Raw genomic sequence first — 15,578 nt, forward strand, 5'->3', positions numbered from 1 at the left:
CCGCTTTGAATTTTCCCCATATAAGAAGGTGATAGAACATTGAGTAATCAGAAACAAACAACTGAATAAAACCAACAGAAAATCCATGACATCAGGAGAATCCAAGAAAGGTATATGGCCCAGATGCTTTCTTTTCCCCACTTTCTGGAGTCAGCATCCTCCATTCAGCCTCTCTCTCCCCTGCTCTCCTTCATCGCCATCGGTCCTCATGCTGGAGGGAACAGATGCTCCAAGAAGGATCCCAAGGTCAAATAAATCTCTTCAGCTCTGTTTATCTCTCGGCCAGATTCACCCTGGAACTCTTGAACAGAGGATGGCTGGGTAGGAGGCTGAGTGGGGAGGTTAGGGGAAAGCATTCTAGTTGAGTTGAGTTGTTTCTCTCTCCCTTGGCAGATCACTGCCCACCCCTTCATCTCTTCAAGACAGAGAAACAGCAGGGTCACGTTAGTGCTGGCTGAGGGTGGAGGGAAATACAGGGGTGGTTTTCTAGGCACAGGGTTGTTCCGTAGGGAATGCACGACAAATGGGCATGTTTGAACACAGGTTACAGAGCCAGAGCTCTCCTGTTTCTACAGTCTCCCCACCATGCCTCTTTTGGAAACCTAGCCAGAAAGAGCACAAGTTAGGGCTGTGCTGAGAGCCACGATTGCTATTTTAGTTAGAGCCAGAGACCCCAAAAGAGAATGGCTTAAAGGACATAGACATGCATTTCTCTCCTACAGAGCAGTTCTGACTTCCTTGGGTGGCCCTGCTCCATGTTGTCATCTGGGGAAAATGACTGGCAGCAACTTTGTCATCTTTAACACAGGGCTTCCAAGGTGTCTATAGAGAATGGCTAGTAGGCCAGCTGGGATGTGATGCCACTCAAGGCTTGAGCTCACCTGTCGGAGCTCAAGTGTGTGCTTTAAACCAGCAGTCAATATCTGGTGTTATCTTCACAGCAAGAAAACATGGGCTAGGAACCAAAGGGAAGAGTTAGGAGTGGCCCGTCTAATGATTATAATTAATGCTCCACTTGATAGAACTTTTGTTTCCTTCTCCATGATCTTGGGCTCAACAGGTTTGGGGTGTCTAATCTAAGAGAGGGTGGAGCGTGGATACAGCAGCGTAAACACAGAGTAGGCAGTTCACTCCACCCCATTTACCATCCAGGTTCCACTTTCCCCTTTCATTTGAGTAAAGAAAATTTCATCCCAAACACAAGGAGACCCAAGTGTCATCAGCCACTGTATGATTGGTGATGTCATCTCAAGTGTACTCCCACCTGGAATCTAAATTTTGAAGTTAGCTCCCACCAGTACTCTTCCTATAAAGTAATAAGGAAAGGGGAGGGGCTGGGACAAAAAAATCAGTTAGCATAAAATAAGTATGGCCTGAGGTCATCATCATGGCTTCCTTCTTGCATTATCCATTCTGTGCTCACCTTGCCCTCTCTGCTTTAGTCTTCTCCTGGGAGGCTGATCCCTATAGACTGGATTATCTGGACTCCCTTACTGGTGGGTTTTCTGCTCAGATTAGCCACTGCTGCAGCCTGCCTCATCCAGGGTCCATTTCTTGCCCCAGGTCCTGAGCTCCTGAAGGATAGGAAGGAACATGGTCTTAGTCATCACTGTGTGCAAAGGTTATCTGGTCATAAAATGTGAAACGAATCAATCAAAACTGTGCTAAGGATCTGTCTTTTTCCATAAATCTTGTAAAGCCAAAACAAAGAACAGACTTAATTAGCAGCATGCTCTTAATCCCCATTTCCAGGAAAGCAACTCGGACTCTTTCCACACTGCCCCATCCTGGGATTTCCAGCACCTTCAGGTATGGCCCCAGTGTCCCAGAGCGATACCTAACAGGGGCCCAGGCAGTGCTTTTTCAAATGAGGATGTTGATTGCAATTGTATGTCCAAATGCATTATGTTAAATGAGCAACATATCCCATATGTGAAACCTTTCACACATAATTGCCAGTGCAGTGTATCAAACAATTTGTTCAACCCTTCAGGCTTCTAAGGTGCTTAATCTCTTTTATTAAGTGACTCTCCTCCATTAAATAACCATCCTGGTCTCCTTCCTCTAGGCCCTGTTGCTACAGATAAACAAATCTGTGCTCTGGGGTTGCTGGCTAATATACCAACACTTCTAGCTGATTGAAGGTGGTCAGTGCTGGGAAGGCAGAGCTGAGGGGAGGCTAGCAAGTTAAACATATGACTCAGAGGTCAGATCCAGGGAGAGAGAGGAGGCACAGGGGAGAGCTCAGGTCAAAGGGTTTGGGTAGAAGAGGTCGGAATCTAAACAAGAGGGCTAAGGCCATGGGTACCACCAACAAGAATCCGAGGTCTTCTAAAGCAGGGCCACCTATGTTCTTCCTTCCCAGACCACCCTCCCTCACTAACTATTCTGAGAGTGTAGGAACAAGTGGCTGGAGTATAGGGAGAAAGTTTGGAGATCACGGTAACTCCTGGTATATGCCAAAGATTAAGGATTTTTGTTTGCATTTCTATTCTCAGCTGTCTTCTGTTAGGTTAAACTGGAGAGTTTTATTATCCTTAGTTCTTGCTAGTAAATCATAATGCATTTACATCTTTATAATAATTATATTAACCCTTCAAATACTCATAGGATGTAAGAGCTGGAAGAATTCTTAGAGATCATTTATATTACCTTTATTTTATTTATGAGACAATGGAGGCCCACAGAGATTGCTAAGAGTTATAGTTAGGAAAATTTATGTTGTAGACAGAAAACTAAACTCTAACAGTGAAGGAAATTTATTGGCTCAAATACTGGAAAGTATGGATAACAGTTTCAGGTGTGGCTTGATCTAGCTGCTCACTGCTCAACAAGGTTAATCTTAAGGTTAACAGACCCTTCACTGAGGTTCTGTTTAGTTTCAACTTTCCCATTCTGCCTTTCTCATGATTAATCCATTGTCTGGCAATCTAGTCTCTATCTTTGTTGTCACATATGGCCACATTGATTCTATCTCTTACATCATTGATAGGAGCTACAGCAGGGAGAGGAATCTTCTTTTTGTCAGAAGCCCTTAAAAATGTCTTCTTAAATCTAATAGCCTTGACTGAGTTTCATGTCTTCCTTCAAACTAATTTCTGTAACCAAAGAGATGGACTAGAATGATTGCTTTAAGCCAGTCAGTCCCACTCCTGGAGTATGGGGTCAGGTTAAGCAAGATCACATGGATTAGAATGGAGAAAAGTGGTTTTCCAAAGAAATTTTGTAGTTCTGATGGTGAGACAATGGAGGAATGAATACTGGGGAGGCTGACTGCAAACATCCAAGGGCAGCGACTAACCCAAGGTCAAGTAGCTGGTCATGGCCAAGTTGAAACTAGAAACCAGCTCTCCTCACTCAGCATCTGCATATGGAGGGCTATATAATCCCACTCAAAGCAGTACATGTTTCACAATAGACCAAATGGAACTATGGATTTGCTTGTTATGTTTAGTTGATTCTTCATCTATGATTGCAAATGAGCACAAAAGACACCTTGCCATTTAGTTACAATAATACGTGTAATTGTCTGAGTTATTTAACTTTGCATCTCATTCAACTGTGAAGTCTTTTCAGGAGAAATTGAGTAGATTTTAGAGATGAGAGCTATATCACTTACACAAGTGCCCTTTAATCTTACGGAGGTTTTAGCAATTTTCTGAAACTTTTTTTTAGAACAGGAATACAACCTGTACGGATACTTTAGGACTGAATTTTTGCTTTTTATCTCTCTGGGAAAAATGTTTGTTAGTGTCCCTCAGTGAGATCCTTTCCACTTATTCTGGAATTACAGAGGCAAAGAAGAAGAGAGGAAGGGTCTGAGCTCCTGCCACGTGCCAGGCATGGTGCTTAGCACTAAGGATATGGGAGAGAAGGGTATAGCCCTCAAAGAACACTGAGTTTAGTGTGAGAGGTGGACAATAAAATGAATAAGTAAAATATTACAACATTAAGTGCAGTAACAGCTGGAAGAATAGGGTGCTTTGAGAACACAAAGAAAGCAGAATATTGGGAGAGTGGAAGGCTTTCTGGAGGAGGAGAACTCTTTAAAGGATGGTTGAAGTTAGGTGAGGGACAAAAGGGAAAGATACCCTTTTCAGAGGGGATTCATGAACATTGAGGCATGAAATTTTAACAGTGAGTTTCCATGAAACTCCAAGTAATTCAGAAGGGCAGAAATGTAAGCGCAAGACAGGGAGTCGGGGAGAGAAGATGGGGGAGGCCCAGGCAGGGGATGGGTCATGAGGCTTGGAGTCTATCCTATGGGTGATAGGACGCCCCTAAACAGTTTTAAATAGGGAAAGACATGGTTTGTGTCTTAGATATTTCTATATCCATTAGGTCCTATGATTGCAGGCAACTCTAGTTAACTCCCCCCTCCTCCCCAAAATTCATTGGAGAGTTATGGGATCATTTAGACAACTGAGGGAAAAACCCAAGCTCTGAAAGGAGCTTCCAGGACAGAAATTTCAGGGATTGACCGCAGTCTCCTTGGTCTGGGAAAATCAGGTCCACTCACCTTCAGTTTTTATTTTGCTCTGCCCAGGAGTCAAATTCCAGATGAAGGATGTTGTATTGCCTCAGCTTCAGGGCACATCCAGCCTGAAGCAGGTAAAGTCAGCATCTTGATTGCCAGTCTCACCAAGCCTACATCTCATGGTGGAGGGTGGGTCCCTAAAGCAAAATCAGGGCCTTACTACCATCAGAAAGAGGGATGCTGGCTATGTCAGCTAAAGCAGTGGGTATCCATTTCAACAGCTATTTGGAAGCTAGATTTGAAGGGGACAAATGATGAAGAAAATTAAAAGGCAAAAGATGATAGAGTGTAGACTAGAGGTGTGTTAGTACCAATAGAGAAGAATTGTGGGATTTAAGAACATTTATGGGATAAAGATTGGCAGTTGACTCAGGAAGAACGAGGGGAGAATCAAGGATGACTCCCAGGTTGCAGCATGCAGTTAAGAGATATCACTATTAGAGACACAGTAGAGTGGGGGAGGGAAGATGACAAATTGCTTAGGACACACTGAGTTCGAGAAACCTGTGGGACATCAGGCGATGGTAAGAATTGGAAGCACAGTAGCTGAACTCAAGGACATGGATGCTATACCCTAGGAAAGATTTGGGGAGGAGCCATGGAAAACATCAATATTTAAAATAGGTTTGCCAAGGAAATAAAGGTCAAAAGATATGAAAGACTGGAGAGAAAGGGGAGAACCTGGAATGTTCAGGGTCATAGAAAGTGGCAGGATTTAAGGATAGAGCATCTTTGAGTTCCAGTGCGGGCAGGAGCCACATTCTAGGGAACTAGTATATAAACAGGAGATGAGGAAGTAGGAGTAAAAACATGCAGACCATCCTTGCAAGAATCTTGGATGAGAAGGGCATGGCAAAGTATAGCCTCCAGGGAGTTAGGTGGTTTTATTTAAAATTGTAGTTTGATTTTTAAAAAATTGAGATATAATTCACATACCATAAAATTCACTCTTTTAAAATGTATTATTCAGTGTTTTTTTTAGTATATCCACAAAGTTGTGCAAGCATCATGCCTATCTAATTCCAGAACATTTTCTTCACCCAAGAAAAAACTGCATACCCATTAGCAGTCACTCTCCATTTTCCCTTCTCCCAGTCCTCAGCAACCACTAACCAGCTTACTGTCTATATGTATTTGCCTATTCTGGAAATTTCATATAAATGGACTCATATACAATGTGATTTTTTGTGCCTGGCTACATTCACTTAGTTTTCAATGTTTATCCATATTATGGCATGGATCAGTCCTTCATTCCTTTCAATGGCCTAGTGAAATTCTGTTGTATGGATAAACCATAATTTATTTATCCATTCATCAAATAATTAGATTCTATTGTTCCCACTTTTTGGCCATTATGATTATGTTATGACATTTGTGAACACGTTTTTGTGTAGACATGTTTCCAATTCCCTTGAATAATAGGGATGGAATTGCTGGGTCTCAGGTGATTCTTGTTGGGAAAGATTAGGTGTTGCTTACAGGCTGAGGGTGCGGGAGCCAGCGGAGGGAGAGGTGGGAGATACAGGGAGGGAGGAGGAGAAGGAAGTAGGCGCTGGAGAAGGGCTACTTTCTTCAGCCTCCCTCTCTTTCTCTGTTGGCACAACCTTAATGCCCTAACCTCGCCTCACAACTACTAGATACTCTGCACACACACCACACTTGTTGGCCACGGAGCGAATCCAGCGCGTGGATAAAGCACCCTTAGACCTGTCGCAGATGCGTCTGGGCCGGTAGTTCGTTTTCTGCTGCAGTTCCTAGCTTTAGGGTCTCCTCTGGTTAGAGCCTGGCCCATTCTGATTTTTTTTTTCCCGTCGATTCGTTCACAGGTGAGTAAAAACAATTCACCGTGGAGTCTGAGTCTGACTCTTGGTTCTTCAGGTCATCCAGGGCTCCCAGTCATTCCGGATAAAGAAGCATGCCCAATAGCGGTCGGGGACCAAGAACGCCAGCACTCAGCACTATGCGCTGCCCATCGCTGCCACCGCGCACGCGCCACTTCGCCGCCAAGGAGGAGGCGGGTAGTGGGCGGGGCGGGTATCCCTCGGACCAATCAGAAGCGAGAACCCCCGCCCTCGGAGCCTGTGGACCGAGCTTGACCCCGGTGGTGGGCGGGGGAGGCGGGGCCAGCAGCGCGGCCGCGGAGGGGGCGGGGCCCGGGGCCTGGAGGCGGGGCCTGGGGCTGTCAGTCCCGCGCCCGCTGCCGCCGCCGCGGTTCCTTACATGCCGTGGCCCCGCTGGCTGCCAGCGCTGCCGCCAGCCGCCCGCCGCCCCGGCATCCCGAGCCGCCTCCCGCCTTGCCGGCCCTGGCGCGCAGGTAAGGCCGGCCGCGCTGCCGAGCCATCGCGTCCCCCTGCTCGGCAGCGGTCCGCCGCGCGGGCGCCCCCTCCGGGCTGTGTCAGCGCCGCGGCTCCTCTTGCCGCCCGGGGGCGGTCCCGGGGGGCGGGACGACCGTCCTCCCCATCCCCCCCAACACCTCCCGGCGCAGCGCCTGCAGCCCGGTCCCCGGGCCGCGCCTCCGCATCCCGGCTTGGGGCGGGCCTTGAGCACCCCCTTCTAGGGCCGATTACACAATCGCTGAGGCTGGGGGCGGGGGTCCTCTCCCGAGCCTCGGTCCCACACCTGTCCCTGCGCCGCTCTCCCAGGCTGAGGGCTGGCACCTAGCTCGACAGCGGGGGCCCGGAAAGTTTCACTTTGTGGACTGGGTTTGTTGACATCTGAGAGATGCGGGGAGATGGAGACTGAGCAGCGAGGATGCGCCTCGCGAGCAGCGTTCCCTTTGCCCCAGGGTGGCCCTGGTCCAGGTTTCCTTTCCAGAAGTCCTACCGAGAGCCCTTCTCGGGGCCAGAGGCTGCTGCAGGGCACACGGGTCTCTCTGTACGTTAGCGAGCCTGGCCCCTGGCTTGCAGCATTCTGGGGACAGCTCAGCCTCCTGCTCTTCCCCCTTTCCTAACCGAGCATTGATAGAACATGTAGGCGAATTTACTTAGCATTTCCCTGACACTTTGTATTTGTGAGGAGCTTTGCCACCCCTGATTAGTTAATTAACAAGGTTGGAAAGCAAAATAGATCCTGAAACGGATGGCTAATACCTTTAGTCTAGCAACTCTTTGAGAACCATTGAGAGCTTTCGGCTGTTTGCGATAAGAGATGCTTTTGGCCAAGGTGCTGCCGGGAGAGCTATTCAGTGTCTTCTAATTGCTTTGGTAATAATGGCAAGGCTTTTTCTGCCTCTCCCTGCCTATACAGTTTATTAAGGGTCGTCAGCCTATGGTGAGCTTTTTCATTTTCTTCACTTAAGCAAAGGAGGAATTAGAGGTGTTGCTGACAAAGCAGTTAAAGGAAAAAAACAAGTTTGGATAGTTGTCTGCTTTACTAGATTACCCCTCCTGTGCAGAAAACCCTGGTTCTTCCCTATCTTCCTGGTAGGACTGTAGCCAACTGGGTTGGCATTACTGGTTCTTAATTTAGTCCATAGACCTTGCTGCCTGTGGTTTACAGAACTGCCTAGGGACATCCTGTAAGAGTGGGCTTAACTAGCACTTTTATCTGCCCATTAAGCAGTACAACTTGAAATCTCTTATAATCAGGCACTGTTGTAGTGTTGAATCTTTAATACTATCTAATTCATTTTAATAGTGTTTCTATAATAATCTTTCTATTAGTATGCCAGTTCTGCAACACCAGTACTTTTAGTATAGAGGCAGCAATTTACTGGAAATATTATCATGGAAAAAACAGTTTTCCAACAGATTTGCAGCCCACTTTACTTAGATAATTACTGCTAGGGACTGTTAAGGTTTTTAATTCTTTAGTGCAGTAGGTGTTACAAATGTTTGATCTATGAGGTCGTTATGAGGTCATTCCTCCTTGTAGAAATGATTTCAGTTACTGTATCACTTACAATACTTTTTGGACTAATATCATATGCATTCGCCTCCCTCCACCCCCATGCTGATTTCTTCCTGAACAAGGTACAGAGTTAACAAGACTTAGTTTTGGTAATGCCTGCCTAAATTTTAAGAAAGACGATATTTCCTGTATTTGGGAGCCTCTATCACAGCCATGATGCTGATTTTTTAAGGGTGCTTTATAGATAATAACTGGTCTAATTAGGCATTGGTTCCAGGCATTTGTTTGTGTGCTTTATAGACATGAACTTATCCAATTCTCACAACCCTTTAACAGAGGTACTATTATTACCCCGGTTTCAGATGATGAAACTGAGGCCGGGTTGATTGATTCAGCTCATATAGTTAAGTGAATGACAGCCAGATACTAATGTAGGCAGCCTGAATTCAGAGTCCAATACTTACGCACTCTGCTATCCTACCTCTGTAGGTTATTTTTTTCCAGCAAGTATTTATTTCTACCTGCTACCTGTATACACTCTGCACTGTGGGCAGAAGAGCACTTGACAGCCTAATAACAAACACTGGATTAGGAGGTCTTGTTCTGGTCTTCACTCTGTCAACAACTAATCTGTGATTTTGAGCAGGGTACCTCATCTCCCTGCCTCCCATTTCCTCACTGGTGGAATAATGGCCGTTGAAGCAGAGGAACTAACTAGCGTTAACCTCCTAGGGAGCTGCATACAAGAATTAAATGTCCTCCTCCCTAAGGCACAGTATAAGATCAAGTATCAGATGAGTCGGGTGTGTGTGCACGTGTGTGTATGTATCATAGAGGACCAGAGGGCACGCAATGGGTGGCTACCCCGGGAAGGGAGTGGTTGAGAGACTTCATCTTAAATACTTCAGTATTGTTTTATTCTGTTGCCTCCGGCCTCATTCCTTTGTAATTAAAAAAATTAAAGACAAGCAGAAAACAAGTCCTCCTGTGGAAGTAGGGTAGGGTAACCACACGCAGGACTATGTCAGGAGCATTTGTGGGGGACCATTTCGGCATTAGGTTGAAAGGTAACTTTAAGGTCATGGAATTTAACACCCTCCTCCCCTTTCTTTCTTTACCACCCACCCCGTGGTTGAACGCCCCACGTGTGTGCACTTGCCCCATTTGGTGCTCATTCTGCTCCTGCTTGGACATCTCTTGGGTCATATATTTGGTGTGCTTCACAATTCCATGCACCAAAGAAGCTGGGATTGTATCCAGTGATAGGGAACAGGAAACCACAGAAGGATTCTGGGCCCTTCTGGCTTACGCTCTTGAAAGATCATCGTCTGTGTGAAACCTGGATTAGAGGGGAAGCTCTAATCCAGTTAGGAGGCCTTGGCCAGAATCTAGGATTGAGGGGATCCAATCCGAGACAGGCAATGGCCTGGGATTGCAGAAGGAATGCACCCTGGAGACAGAATCCCTTGTACCTAGTACCTGCCTGTCCACAAGCATCAGAAAGGAGGAATATGTCAGCATCTCCCAGGGGTCGGGGGCCATTGGGCGTGGAGCTGGGAAGTCCGGTGGGATGGGGCGGAGCGACAGTTATGTATGTGTGTCCCCCAGAGCTGAATAATAGACTGTGGCTAGTGTTCTGCAGACTGGAAAACAGATTTTCTTTCTTCTCAATAGGGGAGTATCCCATGGGAAACTCTCTCTGCCTAATGAAGAAATAGAATAATATTTCCCCTTGAGTGTTGCAACCTCTCACCCTGCTCGTTCAGCCTTGCATTGTGCTTCTTGGTCACGATGGAAATCTGGTGGTATTTGAAGGTGGACCAGGAGGAGACATTTGGGATGCTTTCTCCTGATTTTGTTGGGAAATCTTTGGGCTATTCTCTTCTCCAGTGATCCCTGTTAAATATGTGTGGTAGAACCAGCACACCCCACGGGGAGTGCTCAGAGAGTTATTAGAAGTTTTTCCTTCCAACGTAGGTTTTGTGGCCCTTCAAAGAGGGCGTGGCGTGACATGATTACATTTGACAAGAAAACAGGATAATTTGGAGGAGGCGAATGAGATTTACACAGGAAGCCACACAGACAGAGAAAGTAGTTGTGGGCATTATAAGTTCATTTTTCTCTTGTTACTTTATGTTTTCCTGGCTTAGGATGCAACATTTCTTAAAGATTCATGTTGACAAATCTAGAAGTTGAAATATGTTGTCTCATAGTGTATGTGGAAATAAACTGTAGAATTTCAATTTTTTGCCAGGACAATGTTGGTCTTGGTTTTTCACTATCTTTTAGACAGGTGGTTTTCAACCAGGGGCAATTTTGGCCCCTAGGGAACATTTGCACCATCTGGAGACATTTTTGGTTGTCACGACTGGGGGCAGAGTACGTGCTACCAGCATCCCGTGGGTAGAGACTAAAGATATTGCTAAATGCCCCACGATGCACAGGACAGCCTCCCAAGCAAGGAATTGTTCAGCCTGGAATGTTAATAGCGTTGAGGTTGAAAAACTCCCCTTTAGATGATTAAAAAAAAATCGTATTAGGAGCAAATTGAGGTTAAAGGGAAGAGGAAGAATAAGGAACTATAAAATGTTCCTTGACGCCTTAAAAGTGATAACAGCACCCTCCCTTCTGACCTGCAGGAGGAGAACCAACTGAACAAGCTGCCAGAACACAGGCGTTTGTCTGCCACCCAGGAGCTATTTCAATAACTGGATTGCTCAACACAGTAGTTTGGAACAGGAAGTAGAGGCCCTTGTAGTGGGATGAGGCTGTGGGGGTTATTTGTGGGGGCAGGAGTGTTTATAGGCCAAGAGGGGAAGCTGAGTCCTGCCAGAATAATTTGGGAAAGTTCTAGGGAATTTTTTCAGAGGTGGTTTTGTTGGGGACACTGAGTGTCATGCTCAGAAGAGAGGGTCTCCACCCAGGGAGGTGGAAGAAGGAAACCTGGAGACTGTTGATCTGAGCGTTTCCCAGAGTCATCTGCCACCTGACACAGTGGAGAGGGAGGAGCCCTTGGTTTTGTTTTCAGGTTGTATCTGTGTCCTCTGGCAACCCTTCTTTCAATGCTTTTTTAGGACGGAAAATTTTAAACATGTACAAAAAAAAAAAAACTGAGAGAAGGGTATAGTGAACTATCTACCCAAGGCTCAACTTCAGTGATTGTCAGCTCCTGTCTGATCTTGATCTGTACCCCACCCATGTTAGACTCCTCCCTTCTTTTAACCAAAAAAAAATCTAGAAAATAGCTTAAATTATTAGTGATCGCCTGCTTATCCGGGGAGGCTTGGCACTGAAGGAGATGAATGATTTTCTGGTGCTTAGTTCTCCCCAGAGGAAAGCTGATAATGGACATGCATGATTATAGCAGCCGTGGGAGCCTGAGGAGTAGGAACAGGCTCAAGTTTTCTTGGTGGGAAAGCACAGGTGATCGGAGACAAGGTTCTTTGCTTTTAAACCTTATGCTTTGGGGGTTGGGCGGGAGAGAAGCTGGAGTTCTCTTCAGGTGGAAACACGTTTCTGGATCCCGCAGTCCGGAGTCCTCTCAGTCCCCGGAGGGAGCTTCACTTGGCGTTCTTTCTTTCCTAATGACCCCTTTTCTGTTTCATGAGCCTCTAGGTGTGCACTGTGTGATCCTCTGGCTCGGCCTGGCTCCTCCCTGGAAGGCGCAGGGCAGGGTGGAGGGAGCAAGAGAGGGGTTCATCCCAGTGGTTGTGGCTTCCCATCTGCAGGAGTTGCTCCCCTGCGTCTAGTGGTGGATATAGGGCTGTTGGGTCCCAGCCCCTGGCAGTCCACCCCAGACAGCGTCGGCACTGCAGTTTACACTTGGCAGACAGAGCTCTCTTTTCCCAGTTGTATCTCCTTGAGCTACAGGATTAATTTTTTTTAGGCCACTGGAGAATTGGCATGCATTTACTTGACTCAGTGTTGTGCAGTAATACGCACACAAAAACTGGCTCCAAAGGTTGAGAGAGTCCTTGAATAATCAGATAATTGATGTCTATGAATTTCAATTAGTGCTGATTTCTACAAACGTAGACATTCTGGACCAGATTCACCAGCAACTCCATTAGTGTGAAGACCTGGGCCCCTGCACGGCTGTATTTCCATCCGTATTTTATTTATTAAACGCATTTTTAGCCTCTCCTTATTCCACACCAAGGTTTAGGTGGTATAAGCTGCTGAACATCCTGTATGATGATCGTAGATGTTCAGGTGTCACGCCTTTCCATGGCGCGGGCAGCTCCTAGTCTATTTATAAGAGTTATCTACTCTGATCTACTCTGTGCCTCTGTTATGTGCCAGGCACTTTACTCACATAATTCTATTCCTTACAATGCTTCTAGATAGAAGAATTAGTATCCCCAGGTTGCAGATGAGGAGACTGAGTTTTAGAGAGGTTAAGGAATGATAGGTGGTAGCACTGGTTTTAATCCAAAATTTGATTGATTCCGAAGCCCAGATGCTCTCCACTATGGCTTGCTTGTCATGGTTGAAAGTTGGTGGGAGTTTGTAGTAGGATTGGTAGGGCAGATGGGGGCAGGTGCTGTGAAAGGGGACTGAGAGTTCTGGTTACTCCAGCTAATGAAATCTTCACACTGAACCCCCTGGGAAACATTGCTCTTGAGTGTGATGAATTACCTGTGTCCTATTTTTGAGCTGACTGTGTAAAACAGAATTGCATGTGAGTAGCCCTAAGCCAAATTTGGTCAGCAGATGTGTTTTATTTGGTCCGCACACTGTTTTAGCCTTATAAGTTTGGATTAGTTGTCATCATTTTACAAGTGCGAGATTTCACACTACAATTTCCAAATTTCCAAATTTCTTGGCTTCTCTTGAACCATCCGAAGATCTGGCAACTCCGGGCTCACGTTCCTCCTTGGCAGTAGTTAGTTTTAGTGGCCGCACCCCTTTGGATGTAGCAGAGACCCCCAGTTTGCTATCTTGACCACCCTGCCCTCTTCACTCATTTATATCACTTGCCAGGACTCTGAAGGCATTTGTTAGAGGCACCCTTAGAGAAGTCCTGCACATTCTCTCTGCCACTGTCAGGGATGTGTTAGCGGAGGCTTGTTCTATGTCTGAGTTAAAGATCCTCAGCTCTTTTCCCAGTTGTGGAGAGTCTGGTGGGGGTGACTCTACTTGGCATGTGAACAGACACCTCCACACTCCACCCCCCCGTGGATTCCTGAGTAGTGGCTAATTGGACCCTGGATGGGTTCTTGGGCCAAGGAAGACTAATCAGATATTTGGGATTTAGACACTGAACTGAGGAACCTCCGGTGGGAGGGACTTGTAGACTCAGGCTGAACAGGGTGATGTTGGGAGGTGGCTGGGTGAGCAAAGAAGCTGGAAGGCAAGTAGATGAGAGACGGTGTGGCAGCAGAGAGGGAGGAGCTGCCTGGGCTCTGCCTTCACTGTGTTTCCTGCAGTGGGGTTCCTCTGTAGCCACAGCTTTCACTCAGTGACATTTCTGGTGTGCTTACTGTAACCCCAGGCGCCGTTTAGATGCTTGTGATATATCAGTGAACGAGAACAGACAAAGGTCCTGGTCTCATAGAGCTTATATTTTGGTGGAGGGGAAACAGACAAGGCCAAACAAAAAAGCAAATAAGTACAAAAACACAGAAGGTGAGGATAAGTGCTAAGAAGAAAAATAAACTGGGTAAGGAGACATGGAGTGGACGTGCAGGGTAGTGATGCTGTGTTGGAGAGGTTGTTCAAGGAAGACTTCCTGATAAAGTGATATTTGAGCAGAAATGTGAATGAAGTGAGAAGGAGTGAACCATTAGGGAACCTAGGGGTGGAGCAGTTCTGCAGTTTTGCAAGAGCAAAGGTCCTGCCTGGGGTGAGAATATGCTTGACCTGTATAAAGAACAGCAAGAAAGATATTGTGGCTGACATGCAACAGTAATGCAGTAATGGGGGGGGGGGATTAAAACCTCACAGCCATGTTAAAGATGTTGAATTTTAATCTAGTGAGATAGGAAACCATTGGAAGATTTTGAGCATAAGTGGCATGATCTGGCTTATGTCTTAAAAATGTAAATACTGTATGGAGAATAGACTGCAAGGCAGTGAAGGTGTATGCAGGACAACTAATTAGGAAGCTCTGCAATAGTCCAGATAAAATACAGTGGTGGCTTGGACTAGGGTAGAGATGGAGGTGCTGAGAAGTGGATAAGTTCTGGATAAATTTTGAAGGTAGAGTTGACATGACTTAGTGATGTATTCTGTATGGATATGAGAGAGAGGAGTCAAGATGATTCCAATCTTTGTGTATACACATTGCTGCAATACTTGGCATTTCCCCTTCTCTTCTTTGAAAACATCCACAGGCAAGAAGGAAGGTGAAAAAGTAATAATGCAAATCTTGCAAACTCCATTTCCAGCAAAATTAGGAGAGGAATGTGATCTATAGATTTCCAAATGTGTGTAGACTGTCCCAAGTAGATGAGGTCAAGTGGAAGCCATGTGGGAAGATGTGAAGGGAGATGGTGAGAGAGACCAGAAGCAGTAGATCTTAGGGAGTACCAAAAAAGTCATATTCTTTAAGAGGAAAAGTGCACCCTGATGTGAAAACACTATATCCTTTGAAGTATAGTCAGTTACAATGTGTCAATTTCTGGTGTACAGCATAATGTCCCAGTTATGTGTATATATATATATATATATATATACACACACACACACATACATATATGTACACACATACATATATATACACACACACATGCATTCATATTCTTTTTCATTAATGGTTATTACAAGATATTGAATATAGTTCCCTGTGCTATACAGAAGAAATTTGTTTTTTATCCAAGATATTTGTTTTTAAATTAAAAAGAAAAAAAATCACTGAAGAGCTGAGAAGAGAAAAAAGATCAGGCCAAAATCTATGGTTGAGGGAACAGAAAGAGAGATGTGCGAATCACTAGAACTCTTAAGTTGCTTTTGCCCTGAGAACGTTTTTTTTTTTTTTCCCTCCGATCCTAGTAAATATGGGCTTTGGTTTTGGCAGCCTTGCAGGACAAGGAGGTTAGAACTTGAAGTTCATGGCTTGTTCAAGGTGGAAAGTATCATTGGAGACTGTCTCCAAACAAAGCTGAAACTATTCAGGGTAAAGGTGAACCAGAAGGAAAACCATGTCTCCCCACCCTAAGGGACAGCAGGGAAGGTTGCTCCGATACTGGGC

The 15,578-nt window shown here is 45.6% G+C and overlaps 1 long non-coding RNA gene across 1 annotated transcript in view; it reads left to right on the forward strand.

Moving 5' to 3' along the window:
• The first annotated feature begins 6,728 nt into the window (after nt 1-6,728).
• LOC140700693 (uncharacterized) overlaps nt 6,729-15,578 on the forward strand; it is a 153,871-nt gene continuing 145,021 nt past the window's right edge. Inside the window, exon 1 of the long non-coding RNA XR_012079228.1 lies at nt 6,729-6,851. This is a non-coding gene — a long non-coding RNA (uncharacterized lncRNA). The remainder of the gene's footprint in view (nt 6,852-15,578) is intronic.

Source organism: Vicugna pacos, chromosome 13 (assembly GCF_048564905.1).
Source record: "Vicugna pacos chromosome 13, VicPac4, whole genome shotgun sequence".
In the NCBI taxonomy this organism is placed as follows: Eukaryota; Metazoa; Chordata; class Mammalia; order Artiodactyla; family Camelidae; genus Vicugna; species Vicugna pacos.